General features: G+C 42.9%; 1 protein-coding gene across 2 annotated transcripts in view; it reads left to right on the top strand.

The window, feature by feature from the left end:
* Positions 1-15,318, top strand: part of Tlcd4 (TLC domain containing 4) — an 84,193-nt gene that overhangs the window by 6,344 nt on the left and 62,531 nt on the right. Inside the window, exon 1 of one of the 2 annotated variants that reach the window (XM_074050947.1) lies at positions 13,283-13,465. The exons of the other annotated variant lie outside the window; for it this stretch is intronic. The gene's annotated coding sequence lies outside the window, so the exon portion shown is untranslated. Of the gene's footprint in view, positions 1-13,282; positions 13,466-15,318 lie in introns of those variants that run through there. 2 annotated transcript variants of the gene reach the window in all.

Below are 15,318 nucleotides of genomic sequence, written 5' to 3'. Positions count from 1 at the left end.
GAGGCAGAAAAGCCAAGCTTTTCTCCTGTGTTTAGTTAATTCCTGGGCCCAAGTAAGGAGTCAGTGCTTCTCAGCAAAAGCCAATTAAGCACCTTTTATACTATCTGTATCCTATTGGGAACACTGACTCAGACAGGGTGACAAGAACTTAAAAGGAAGTAGAGTTTTTGAAAGGAGAGATAGTTTGGAAGTAGCAATCGGGAGAAAGAAGATTGTGTTTCCCACATCCTGTGGGATCATGAGAAAAAAAATGGTTTGTATTTGAGAGCCACACTGGGAAGTGTAGGAGAGCAAGACTTCAATCTAAGCAGGTAGGTGCACAAGACGTACAAAGAGGTTAAGCTGTAGGAGAACTTTGCAAGTTAGGGTTTAGTACACAGGCTGCAGAGAAAGGGCTTGAAGGGTGCTGAGGAATGGGGTTTTACACTAAGATAGAGACAAGATCAGGATGGTAATGGAGAGCCCTGAGTCTTCTGAGGATTGAAATGAGCAGGGATATGGGCAGGCTCTATTCTAGTTCAAATCCACTCGTACCTATGAAATGCTGTACCCTAGGCAAGGTACTGGGGTACAGTGATAAGGTAATAACAGGTCACACCCAAGCTGTGACTTAACAATAAGGTTGACTGTGTGACCTGGCCTCCTAGAGAAAAGCCACCCGACCCATGGGCTACCAGTAAGTGTGTGAGCTGCTAGAGATTCTGGCCCATAGGCGAATTCCCACCAAGTTCAACCATCAGACCTGATAAAGATAGAAAAGTATGGGCAAAGGAGACTGAAGCTTTCCTGTAAGGCCTGGGGGACGGCCTTGGTCAGCATTATGCTTGTGCATGACAAGGTAGGGTAAGGTCTGGGTTAGAGAGAACTGGGGCCATGTGACCACTGTACTGATGGTTGTATACCTTACCCTTGAAACTCTTCTGCATGACAGAAATTGTCCCAGTACAATCCAAGTAATCCCATCCATAGGCAAGACTTTCAGGTACACTAAATATCTGTTTGAGTCACAACCCTTTCCTGGATAAAGCCCCTTAAATGCTAACCCTTGAGGCTAAGGCAACTATTTAGTACTTACAACGACTAGTTCATTCTAGTACCTTTAATGGGTAGCATTCATGGTGTTGTGTAGCAAGCATTTAGAGCACAGATTACCTAATTCTCACAACCGTGCCTTGAGAGAGACACTACCGTGATCCTCACTTTGAAAAACGGACAGATCTCCTCGCTATGTTCCCTAAGTTTAACCTGGCTTCTTCTCGGCATCTGCGCGATGTACTTACTGTTCCGTTCATCATTCATCAATGACACATGCCCTGTTCAATGTGACTCCCTTCTCACTGTGTTACAAAACAAGCCTGTTAATTTTACTACTCTTTTTAGAACTGTACATCTCAGCTGACTTAACTATTTTCTGAAGTTAAGATTCCTTTTTTGCCACACTATTTTCAAGTGGGCTCTGCCCTGAAATCATCTGCTCTGAGTCACAAATCCAGACATTAGTACAATCGGGATTCCACACTAGTCAATCTGATTCTGTGGTTTGCATGCTTACCACCTACAGGGTTGTTAAAAGTATCTGTTACGTGTTTGTGCTAGGTACCATGCTATGCATTAAACAAAGCAAGCTAGAAAAGCAGACTTACTTTCCATTCAGAAAATTAGATTGGAGAAAAGCAGTTTGTAAAAAGTGGATTTTTAACATTCCAGTAAAGAATTGCTTTTCCTTTTCTAGCTTTTTCTCCAAGTGCACTTAAAAAGGATACTATATATCTACATCATATCTCTGTAAAAATCTTGATTCCGGGTTTTGATGGAACTGGGGTTTGAACTCAGGGCTCCACATTTGCAAAGCAAATGTGCCCAGACTGTGTTTGCCCTGGATAAATCAAAAGATAACAGAGATGAATCTGGGAAAGCCACAGCTGTGTAGACCTTGATTAATTCTTGCTGATGGACCTGTGGACCACCTGTGTCTTACCTTAAACTTCTAAGTCTCTAAGTTTCTCTTGCCTCTGTCAGGTCACCCCTCCTCAGCCCTGAGGCGCTGACTCTCCCTGCGTCTTTACCGGGGCCTATAAAACAAGCCCGAGTCTTTCCTGTTAAAAACTGAAAGCAAAATCAATAAAACCCTCCCTCCCTCCCAGTCTGGCTCAACACAATCCTTTAAACTACACCGAGACCACATTAGAACGGCACTGCCATGCTTAACCTCACCTTTTCTCCTTCTGCCAGTGCCTTCCACTCTCGCCCTGTTTTTAAAGCCACTGGGCTGTGTCACAGAGCTGAAGCTTTCTGCTGAACACAGAGCAAAGCTATATTTCAGATGTTGAGAAGTATTCATCCTGAGCCATGGTTCTTCGGTGGTCTTTGTCCATTTATGTATTTATTCATTCATTCGTTCATCTTCGAGACAGGGAGGGTCTCATTTGTAGCCCAGGCTGGCCTGGAACCCTCCATCCTCCAGCCTCAGCCTCCTAAGTGCTGGGATTATAGGTGTGAACCCTGCATCTGGCCCTTTAGCGATCTTTCTGAAGGTGCTGACAAACCACCCAAGAGAGAGACTTTGTAGATGTAAGCCTCCCAAGGGAGACGTTCCCTTTACTCCCCTCATACCTCCTGGCTAGCCTCGAATTCCGTGCCCCACCCCCAGCCTCTCAATCTGGTGGTCTTATTCCTTCTTCAGAAATATTCAACCAGTTCTCACTGAAGGAGGTTTCATTCCTTGATTTAGCCTTCCATGTCACAGTGCCTCTGATGTCAACTGGAGGAGCATTCAGACTTCATCTGAGTGAGTTTTCAGTCACTGGGGTTCCAGAGGACCATGGTGAACTCTCAGTGGTAATTCAGTTGTACTGATGCAACCTGTCACCTTGATCATTCACACACATGGCAGAGAAGCATTCGACTTCCGCTCTATGAAATGGTGTTTCCTTTCTGAAAGAAATTTTGAGCTTTTCATCTAAGAACAAGAGAGTCCTAGTTCCTCTGTCACTTTGAAGCAATAGTTCCAACTTCAGTTAGAATTTGTTGACTCTCCATCTCTTCTGATGGGAGTTGAAGGGGCTGGCAGAGTGGCTCAAGTGGTAGAGCACCTGCCTAGCAAGTGTGAATCTCTGAGTTCAAACCCCAGTACTGCCAACCAACCAACCAAACAAAAAAAAAAAAACCTTGCCGATGGGAGTTGAACAGAAGGTGATCAGGTGGTCACATACCCAGTTTCGGCTGCCAGACAAAGGTGCTTGAAGCTGATGAGTTTTACTACCTCTGATTCATATCTTTTCTCCTTTCCAACTTACTCATACATTTCACTCTTCTAACTGATGCTCTGACAGGGTAGGGCTTTTCCCACACTGCAGCTGTGAGTAAAGTGATTCTGGTCCTTGCTTATTTCCTTCCACACCCAATCGAGTCCCCTGACTCTCCAGGGAATAAGCCATGAGTCTTGTGCACAAGTGGCAGTTACTGTGGGAGTGGAGGTGGAGGCATGGTCTCGGGAGGCCCCAAGATATCGTTCAGACACCACATCCAAGAGAAACTGGGAAAACTTCAGTGTTCTTCCAGCTGTTGAAGGGGCACGTTACTCAAATGCAGGGTGGCTGGAATGGAACTTTGGACTACCCTAGTGTCTAGTCCTGGCTCCCCTAACTCAGCCCCATGAGATGGTACTCATCTCAGTACCCAAGCAAGTGCCATAACCCCAACCCCCACATATCATCTTACTTGTTGAAAGCCCATGTTCTTAAAAAGACTAGTCTTCTTTGGGAGCTCGTGGTTCACAACTACAACTCTAGCTACTTGGGAGACTGAGATCAGGAGGATGGCAGTTTGAGGCCAGCCTGGGCAAATAGTTCCTGAGAACCCCATCTCCAAAATAACCAGAGCAAAGTTTACTGAAGGTGTGGCTCAAGCAGTAGAGCACTTGCTTTGCCAGTGCAAAGCCCTGAGTTCAAACCCCAATCCCTCCAAAAAAACAAATAGTCCCTGGTTGCTATTTCATGATTCCTGTTCATCTGTACTTCTCAGTTCACTGAAATCTAGCTTCTGCCATAATTATTCTCCAGTAAGCTCTGATTCTCCTCATACATCTTACTGGTCTATCTTGTTCTTCTTGAGTCTTTTCTATTCACTTTCCTTAAAATGAAAAGATCTTTTATTTGCAAGTTATATTCCCAAAAGTACTGAAAATAATAAAACAGTAATTTGGGTGCCTAAATGGCTAGATTTAGTCAAATGTATTTTTCAGACTTCATTCTCTGTCCTTCTAAAACAAAATCCTCATCTCGTTCTCTGGCCTTTGTATTCCTGAGACTTCTTAATCTTGGGAGTCTTTCCTTCTTAGTTTTTGTGTCTGACCATTTGTCATAAAATCCATTCTCCTCTTGATGGTCACACATTCACTCACGTGGAGATGACATTTCTTATCCTGCTTTGCAGCTAAATGTGACTTTGTGGGGGAGTTCTTGCCAATAGAATGTAACTTAGAAGCAATGAGCACAGTTTTTTTTTCTTGTGGTACTGGGGCTTGAATTCAGGGTCTCCACCTTGAGCCACTCCAAGATAGGAGTGGTTTTTTCAAGATAGGGTCTCACAAACTATTTGCCCAGGCTGGCTTGGAACCGTGATCCTCCTGATCTCTGCCTCCTGAGTAGCTAGATTACAGGCATGACATGGCACCAGGCTATGAGTACTATTTTTATCTTACCTTTTTAAGGAAGATGGCTTGCCTTGGAGTGCTTTCTTTCTCCACGGGCTTATCTGTGACCAGTTACAACCATAAAATGATGAAGACATCCAAGGAGAGGACAGAAAACAAGAAGGAAGGAACCTGAAACCTGCATGACCTCACACAACATAGCTGCCTGCCTTGCCAGTCTGGGACCCACTGTTGTGTGAAAGAGAAAGAAGCTTCTCTTTGCTTTGTCACCGAACTCTGGGGTCTGTTTATCATAGTAACGTAGAATTTACTCTAATACAGAGAAGTTGAAATCTGGAAACAAAGAACTTCCCACAAAACCTCCAAATTCACAGCATTATCCTAGCAGTCAGACAACTGCAGGAATTGGATTAGAACAACAGACACTCGGGGGAAGGTGATGAAATGTGTGGGAAGAAAAATTTATGTAAATATTGGGTGGTCTGAAGGATTGACTTAGCTCTTTATTATCCTTACCTTAATTTATTCAGTCTTCCTGGGAGTTCTGATTGTTTATTCAGAAACCTATAACCTGCCTGTTGACAACTCCCATTGAAATTATTTGCTTTATCCATAAACCTGGACCTCTCCTGTGGCAGATTGCAATAAGCTGTCACAGATGTATCCCATTCCTCTGCATTGTCCCTTTGCTGTGTGACTCCTTTCTTCTATCGAGAGGTGGACTCCATGTCTGCACCTCCTTGTATCTGGTTGGACTGTGACTTGCTTTGGCCAAAACAGTGCATCAGAGATGATGGTGTGAGAGTTCTGAGCCAAGAGTTTACCTTGCCCTCACTGTCTTGCAAAACTCCTGTCATCAGATGAAGAAACCTGGACTGTGACTTGCAGGTGAGAAGCTAAGAGGGCTGGTAACAGTGCAGTTCTTTTTTCCACAAGTATGAAGAATTTCAAGATGACAGCAGCAAAACAAACCAAGTGTAGGGAGGCCCTTCTAAGAGAAGGCCCAGTGCAGCTTCACGGGTCGGACACAAATGAACTAGTCTTGATCGCCTGAGAGACTATCTTGGATCATCAAGCCTGCACCAAGCGGCCAGTTGACTGGCATATGAGTTAATCCAGGTGAAAGCAGAATGAAGAACCACCTGCCAGCCCAGAACTGACCCACAGAATTGGTGGCTAACAAATGTTTGAAGCCACTAAGCTTTCGGACAATTTATTCAGCAGCAATGAGTAACCAAGACACTCCTCTGTCTCCGATACAGGATCGCAGAGGTCTGAATCAACATCCCAGACTTTTACCTTGTTCTGTGAGAGCTGAGGAACATCGGTGCAGGTTATCTTTGTGCCTGTGAAGTCAGATGGCATGGATTTAAATTCTAGCTCCTTCCATTACTAATTGTGTGACCTGAAACACAGTTTTGAAAATTTTTGTTTTGTTTTTAAGACAAGGTCCTGCTAGGTAGCCCAGTCTGGTCTTGAATTCACCATCTTGTTGCTTCAGGTTCCCCAGTGCTGGGATTTCAAGTGTGTGCCACCAAGGACTTTATTTTACCTCTTTGCGCCTGTATTTTCTCATCTTTAAAATGGAGATAACGTCACCTTTTTTATTCAGGTCAGTGAAGTTTAAATGAGGTAATACCTAAATAGTACTCGGCTAGAGACTGGGCTCAGTAAATATTATGATTGACCCTGTTATAATGAGACTCATGGTGAAACTCACAGAGCTACCACTGAAGACTGCTAGGATTGCAAAGAAACACTGTTCAGAGAGGTAGAAAACAGACCTGGTCCTAGGAAAAGTGTAAAGTAGTGTGAAGTCACAAACTTGAGTTCAGGAGTGAGACTTTTCTTCCTTTACATATCAGCTGTGCCTGTCGTTCAGGTTTCTTTGGCACAGTACTCCTGAGTTTTGTAAACTGTAAAATGAGAATAAAAGGAAGTCTGTCTTAGAGTTACTGTGGAGAATGAGGGCTAAATGATGAAGCCCTGGAGGCCTGGTGCATAGAATACACCTATTACATGATATTTAAGATGTGACTATGGTTCAGAGAGGCAAGTCAAGGTCACTCAGAGGAAAATTGCCAAGCACACTTCATTATTGATCACTGCATCCGTAAGCCTTGGAGACATATTTCTTAAACCTCTGCCCAAGCCACAGCAGCAAGCAGAACCTGCTCTAGCAGCAAACTTCAACACTTCACACAGCCCCAGTTTATCTTTCACCACTTAGCCATGGAGAGCCCCTCCATCTTCAGGTTGCTTCTTGTTTTTCCCTTACTCATAAGTCAAGAATGCACTCATCTGTATTGAGAACCTTGAACACACAGGGAAGGACAGACCAGTGTCCATCTCACAGACCTTCTGACTAACTGGAGACTGAGCCCATGAAACCAGCAATCTCCATGCTGGAGCCTGGGGGCCAGGGCAAACTTGGTGGAGGGAGTTAGGTCTAATGTGTGATGGGAGTATAAATGAATATGGGATGGGGGAAGAGGTGGGGCAGTGTGGCTGCTGGGACAAATCTTCTAAAATCCCAAAACAGCATATGCAAATGTGTAGAAGGAAGAGACACTAGGAATTTGGGGGATTTAAAGTAGTTTGATATTGATGAAAAATTAAGTTAGATGCCAGAGATGGCTAGAGAGGAGGCTGATGGGATGGAGTCTGTTTACCTAGTTAAGGAATTTGTACCAAGGGCACTGGGAGGCCATCGAGTATTTAAACAGAGGGTTGGTCTTTAGAAATAGCACTCTGACTACAATGTGGAGAACAGAAGAGGCAAGACAGAGGCCTACCATCTGTTTTTATAAGTAAAGTTTTATTGAAGCACAACCATACCCATTCATTTGCTTTTGTCAAATAGCTGCTTATAGGCCTCAAGGGTAGGGTTGAGTGACTGAGTATCTGGCCCACAAAGCCTAACCTATTTGCTCTTTGACCTTTTAAAGAAAATGTTTTCTGATCCCAGGGAGACTGTTGGAATAACTTGGGGTGGCTAGCTTTGGAAAAGGGATGGGCAGAATTTGGAAAGGCAGACCTAAGAGTGTGCCAGAGAGTACATGCCTGAGGAAATCATGGCTTAGTTATCAGTTGGGATCATCTACTTTGTTTTTTTTGCCTACATAAAATTGGCTCAAGCCTATTTCACAGTCCTCATAAAGAACAGTACTTCCTGAGATATTCGGTCAGTTCTCCAGCTTTACCTTGGTCTTCACTCCTTCTGATGGCTTTAGGTTATAGACTAACTCACTGTGCTGATCTACCAGTGCAACTTGACCCCATTCTGTGTTCACTCCACCTCCACTTCCACTCACACCATGAAGGTATCATGGGGAGGTATGGAAATTTAGGGAGTGAGGAAACCTTATTGAAGATTTGGGAGCCATAAGTGGAGTAACTTAGAATATTACACATCTTGAGAAGTATTTTAGGCAGACTCTGAAGTTACTTCACCTTCAGTCTCTTCCCTCTTCTCATCTCTTGTCTCCAACTCCTTCCATCTCCCCAAGTTAATTTCTAACATAGAACAGTCCCTCTTTTGTTACCCAGCTCTTAGAGGTTCTCTAGGCACACCATCTACATGCAATAACTCATGAGGACATTTTTCTTGACAGGGAATTCTAGTGCCAGTTGGTGAGAGAATTGGTTTAATGTCCTATAATTGCAGTGTGTCTTGGAACCAGACTGTGATCCCAAGGATAGGTTAGAATTAGACCTGAGCTGACTCATCCAGCCAGGAATGGAGGTAGTCCAGGACGGGGGTAACTAAGTAGGGAAACCAAGATCACTCCTAGCAGGAATGAAAGTGACTAAGGGATGAGTGTGTGGCTGTAAATACGAGGGAGGCTTGGGATTGGGGGTGAAAGAAATCAACCAAAAGCATCCACAAAAGTTTTAGATTCTGGCCTTATGAAAGGAGACTGTGTCGTGTGTGTGCACACATGTACATATATGTGTTTATGTAATGACTTAATGCAGAGTTAGATATACCCAAGAAATAAACACTTACCCTCATGCCTTTCCTGAACTCTCGTTCTGTCAGTGGTCCTGGGAATTTGCTATTTTGATACAGATCAATTTCCTGTGTCTGAGTAAGTCAGGCAGCACTGGTTTTATTTCTACATAATCTAAGCAAAGGAGCACCAGTATGTGTATTTGATATGTCCTTCCTTCATGGTGACATTAGGTCCTCTGTATGTTCATCACAAAAATAACAGCAATGGCCACCATCACTTAGGGATCATTATGGAATCGCTGACAGATCACAGTCTCCTATGCCCATCTAGGTTCTTTTTTTTTTTTTTTTTTTTAGGTGGGATGGGGGTTTGAACTCAGGGCTTCATCCTTCCAAAGTGAGTGCTCTACCACTTGAGCTGCGCCTCCGGTACATTTTGATCTGGTTGTTTTGGAGATGGGGTCTTGAGAACTGTTTTTTCAGACTGACTTTGAACTATGATCCTCCCGATCCCAGCTGGATTACAGGCGTGAGCCGCCAGCGCAGCTACATTCTTTCATTTAATTCCCGTAGTAATCCTGTTATCATATCCATTTTATGGACTGGGAGACTAAGAGCCTCTCTTGCCTAAAGTCATGATAAGTGACAGTTTTGTCCGACTTCAAACCTTCTCCTCTCAGCAGCACTAGGTCGTCGCCTCACGACAGGTGTCCTGTGTCCTGTTTCCAAACCTTTGATCTCATTTCCTGCTGAAAATCCTGCAGTGTTTCCTCATCTCCTCCTGAGCAAGTGTGGCCTAACTTAGGTTTCACAACCTCTGAGCATTTTAGTGCCTCAGCCTCTGCTGCTGCCTGCATGGTGCTCCTGGGGATGTGCCGGGTGTCTCCCTTTTTCTGGAGAGTGCTTCCTCTCCAGAGGAGAGGGCTTCCAACTAGAGACCCAGTTCTGACCACTGTCCTGTGCCATCTCCTGATCTCTCAGGGTTTCGATTCTATTAGGAAACTTGAGGTTGTATTTCCTCAGTTTGGAAACAGATGATCTGGGAAGACTCAGGGCTTTCTCACTTGCTGCCTGGCCATTGCGGGAAAATTGCCTGACCTCTTCAAAGCCTCCCTCGGGATTTGTTATTTAGGGTTTTTTTCTTCATAAAGTAGGGTAATGATGGGCTTTAGTCAGTCCCTGACACATCATACTCAGAATAAACTGTTATTACATGGCTCTCATGCAATTAAATCAGAGTCCCACACATCATTTCAGCACTGTAATTGTCAGTGCACCCTTTAAGATTCCTTTCCTGAAAGCATTCTGTTCCCTAGAGCACCATCTTGTCAGTGGTGCTCACACACCTATGGAGCATTTGTCTAAGTTCTCATCTCTGCCAGCCTGGACTCCTTGAGGACAGGGACTGTTTTATTGCTCACCCATACCTGGCATAAATTAGTGTTTAACACACATTGGTTGATTGAATGGACACATTCATCAATAAACAGGAGTGAGCCTCACAGGACTTAAAGGAGCCATGGTACTATCGATTCCTATTGCTGGGTAATGCTTATTGAGCATAATAATTTCACACTTTCCACACTCTTGGAATTCATTAATCACTTAATTCTCACCAAACTCTGCTAGGTGTTATACCCATGAAATCATGATTTCACAGATAGCATAACTAGAGCTTAGCGAAATTAAGTACCAGATTCAAAGAAACACAGCTCATTAGAGATGTAGAAATGGTTTTGTGTTTCAAAGGAAGCTCTGCATTTCATAGCGGACACTTTCCATGTTGTTTGTTTCCTGCCCCTGCCTGTGAGCCCATTTACACCCTGTATAAATGTGTCCTCCAGATTCTCTTTAAGGCAGGTTATAAAGTCTGCTTAGGGTCCCTCATTGAATGATTTTGTATTTTCTATCCATCTCAAAGTCATGATTTTTATGAAAAGTGTCTTTTATCAGCTACAACTGGAGTGCATCTCCATTCTTATTGACTCCATGGTCCACTTGTCAACTCTAAGGTCCCCAGTTGCGCTGTGCACTGTGCTGCACAACTTGTTCCCAAAGTGAAGAGTTCTGAGTTCTGCCTCAAGCGACTCTGGCTTAGTAGGCTTTTTGTTTTTTACCAGAACTAGTTATTCTGTTGCAGGTAGTCTGAAAAAGCACCACTTTGGACATCTCTGTTACTGCTTTTCTAGCAGGAGAAATAACTTAGTTGTACAAGGCAATGTGTAAACTTACTCCAACTCTCAAAGGAGAGAAGAAGAAGAAAAACATTCCATCTGTAGGAATCTGTAAGCTTCACAAAGAAAGTGGTACTGTATTCAATCTGAGCCTTAATAATAACTAGGAAAGATATGTCAGGGCAAGATGCAAGTGAAAGACATTCTGTGTTTTGAGGATGGCACGAGCAAAGGTCTTTTGGAATCACTAGTATTTGTATTTGGTCAGAATAAGGTGAGAATCAAGTAGAGTATAAAGGATGTGACTGGAGAGGTAGGTTTAACGCACTAGAGGACCTTAGACCTGCTTTGATTTGACAAAGGAAGCTTTTGACTCAAGGTGAAAGATAACCAAGGCTGGGCATCGTGGCTCACACCTGTAATCTCAGCTACCCAGGAGGCAGAGATTGAGAGGGTTGTGGCTCCAGGCCAGTGCTGGAAAATAGTTCCTGAGACCCCATCTCAACCAATGGTTGGGTATGGTGTGTGCCTCACCCCCAGTTACATAGGGAAGCACAAATAGGATTGTGGTCCAGGCCTGCCAGGAATAAAGCCAGATCTTATCTTAAAAATAACCGAGTACAAAAAGGGTTGAGGGGAGTGATTTAAGCGGTAGAGCACCTGCCTACCAAGTGCAAAGTCCTAAATTCAAAGTCCAGTATTACAACTGATAGCAGGTCTCAAGAATTCTGAAAAGTCAAGAAGTTGGAGAGAGAGAAAGAGACAGAGAGAGAGAGAGAGAGAGGGAAAGAATTTGAAATGGCAAGGACAGGAAAAATGTGAGAACACAGGATCTGAAGTCTCTTCTACAATGAAAGAATACTTCCTGAAGGTGACACATGGCAGTAAGCACTGGGAGATGATACAAATGAAATTCCCCTGGTATGACGCCAGGGAGACCCCAGAGGTAAAAGAAGACACAGGACCCCGAACTTGCTGAGTGAAAGAGCAGAGCATGGAAGGGAAGCAAATGGAAGGTGGTTACTGAGTACAATGGACAAGATTGGGTTGAGCTTGGATGCAGAAGGTTAAGTAAAAGGGAGGTGTCTAGGAAATCTGAGGTTTCTGAGTTGGGTGGCTTGAGGCATGGGTGACGGCGTAAATGAAGAAAGATAGGGATGAAGGGTATCTTCCTGAGGGAGGATGAGGGACCTAGAAAACTTGGTAGGATTCTGGAATGTAGGATTGGAGCTCAAGAAAGAAGTGGAATTGATATCAGATACACCTTGGTGGCACAGGGAAGCAAGAAAGACAAATTAAACCAATGCTGAGATGGTGAGGTTATTACCTGGAGAAGGAGGAACTGAACTAAGCAAAAGGTTCATTGCAAAATGAACCTCTGGGCTAAGTTCCAAAGCATAAATCCTGTTTGTTCTCAGGTTCCAGAAGGGCCAGGGAGTTGCAGCAAGAGCTTACTGAGAAAGGAGAGTGAAGGTGGTGGGTAAGGTCGAAAGCTTTTTGCAGACTTGGGAAGCGTGCAGTATTTGTTTGGAAGAACTCCTTTAGGCATGCAGTGCCATTCCAAGGGTTTAAGAACCAGAAGATGCTAGCTGAGCTCCTGTGTAGGAACGAAGAGGGCGTGGAGCACGTTGCTCATGAGAGGACTCCCCAGCTCCTCAGGAACCCCTTCATCCTGTGTAAAGATGGGGAGGATCGTGAAATGAAATGCTTGGAGATAATTTCCTGTAGACACTAGGGGGCGCTGATTTCGGGTGGCCATAACAAAGTAGTACAGGGATATCCATAAATTAACTCTTTGTATTTTATTTATTTCCATTCTGTCAAAGCATGATTGGTCTTTACTGTGGTAGTCATTAAAAGACAAATTATTTCTACCATGTCATTTAGGTGACATGGCTTTGAACTTCAGCTCTATTTGTTCATTCTCTTCTATCCAAATCAATATGTCAAAGGTTGAATCTGTGTAGTTGGTGTTTTTAGACATTGGGTATAGTTACTCATTTTCCAGACTATTCCATCATGCTCTTTCAATATGCATTGGCTGTTGAAGAAATTAATAATTAATAATGATGAAGATGCAGTGAATCGAAATTGGGTTTCTTTCAGCTCATGCTGTTGCCTTAGGGGGCCTACTTTCCCTTACTGTGCTAGAGAAATAGTGTGTGCAAATCTTGATAGTGACTAATATGTCATGTGGCATAGGACTTCGTGTACACACCAGAGGGCAGGGCCTTTGGAGGAGTTTCAAAATGAAAGGCATGTCACCCTTTTAACCACTCCACTCCCTCTTCTTCCCACGGAGGATTTCAGTAATTAGTCACTTGTCCAAGACAGCTGGACTTTGGGTGAATGTATGATCTGATTTATTTCCCAATTTAAAAACTATTGATTTTCTTATTGGAAGCAGCAGCAGAGGCAAATGAGAAGGATGGCCTGTGGGAACGAGTTCTGAAGATACAGGGACTTGCTTGGGGGTGGTAGCTGTGAGGCCACACCCAGAGCTGTGGGTGGGACCAGGAAGGAGTCAGAGTGACTCCCAGGTCTCTGTGCTGGCTCTGTGGTCTTAGAGCCACATAGAGAGATGGAGAACCTCTGCAGAAAAGACGCCATCAGAACACTGGCTATTGCACAGGTCCCAGTTTTGAAGACTTCAACTTCCATCTGTAACTAGAAGAAGAGAAAGTGAGTTTCTTATTCTTACTGAAAGAGAAGTTCTAGGCTTAAAAGTTCTGGTATTCACCTCTACTCTGCTTATGAAATGCTTCACTTCTATCTGATTGGAGGAAATCTCATAGCTTAAGTTAAATCTCCATGTCCTGAAGGTGCTTTCATTAATGATTCTGTAACTTCTAGAATGTTGGACTGCACGGGGCACATTAACAATTAAAACCTCTCCTTACCCCACACCCATGTCTTCTGACTTTTGGCAATAAAATATTACGTCAGCATTTTGGGATACTATGTACATTTTATTATACAATATATTTGACAAAGTCAGAAGACATTTAATTGTAACAGTCTTTCAAAAATAATTCTTATCTTGTATTTTCAACCAAAGAGAATTTTAAAATCTGAGACTAGACCTATACCTTTTCTTGTGGAAAATAAATCCCTATAAAATGATATCTTTTTTACTAAAATGAGATTATCTTCTTTAAAAAATATTCTTAGTGCTGGGCGCTGGTGGCTCATGCCTGTAATCCTAGTTACTTAGGAGGCAGAGATCAGGAGGATTACTGTTCAAAGCCATCCTGGGCAAATAGTTCTGCGAGACCCTATCTCAAAAACCCTTCACAAAAACCAGGCTGGTGGGGTGGCTCAAGGTGAAGGCCCTGAGTTCAAGCCTCAGTACTGCAAAAAAAAAAAAAAATAGTACAACAAAAATATTTTGAAAAGGGATGGCAATGGATAGTTTTTTAGACTGGAGGGCATTTTTTTCACTGATATGCACAGAACATAGGCCTGAAGTTAAGTGGGAGATCTGAATGTATCATGGCATTTTCTGTGTAAATAATAACTCATTCCTCCTCATATGGACCACAGGGAATCAGTTAGGGATGAAGATGATTCAGATTGTGTGGAGGACTGATTGTAGCGAGGCTGGTGTGTGAACCATGGTCGTGAGGACATTATCAGATCAATTTGATTGGGAGATAAATTTATAAGAGGGGTAGTACACTCGTCTGCTAAAAAACACTCTTAGGAAAATTGTTCTTGTTTTCTCTTTGCAATTATTTTAAGTCGTTTCTTGTCTGTTTGTAACCAGCGAACTAGTTGATTTGTATCAATCGCCATAAAAATTTGATTTTTTTCCTAATTTATCTTTTTGGCAGGGGATACAGGTGGAGTTGGGAATGTTTATACAAAGGAATATTTCTAAATTCTAAAATTGTACTTAGCTGGAGAAGGTGTATGGAAACTGCGGTGAATAACTCAAGTAGTGACTTTAGTTTTTAAAAGCGTATTTCTTCATAGGAACAAGATAGTTCGTAGTAGTTTTATCATTTTGACATATGACTTTATTTTCCAAAACAGAATGGACTTGGATATGTTGGTGAATTGTGACCTGCTAAAGGTCCATTTGCCTTGTTATCAAGGCATTTCAGAGCTAGGATATTTTTCTAAGGCATAGCTTCATAAATTTCCCACTTTTGGAAAAAGTGATGGTGGTTAGAGCCAGTCTGAAGTGTTCCCAGAGATGACTGGCCAAAGACAGTGTGGAGGGAGGGTGAGAAAGAATCAGGCTGTGGGAGGGGACTTGTTGGCTTTCATCAGCATATCTTTAGTGAATTTTTAATGTAAGCATAATCTACATTTTTTTGTGATATCTACTCATGTCCTCTATTTTTATCATGAATGGCTGTTTGGGTTTTTTTTTTCTTGATTTCTGGAAGCATCTTATGTACTAATGCTAACCCTTCTTCTGTGATTTGAGCATCAGCAATTTCCTCCCAGCTTCTAGTTTGTTTTTCAACTTTGCTTCTGTTATTTTATTTATTTACTTTTGCAATAGAGTAGTACTTTCTGTTTTTCAG

The sequence above is a fragment of the Castor canadensis genome, chromosome 12, assembly GCF_047511655.1.
Source record: "Castor canadensis chromosome 12, mCasCan1.hap1v2, whole genome shotgun sequence".
NCBI lineage: Eukaryota > Metazoa > Chordata > Mammalia > Rodentia > Castoridae > Castor > Castor canadensis.
This window is presented reverse-complemented; position numbering and strand designations above follow the sequence as displayed.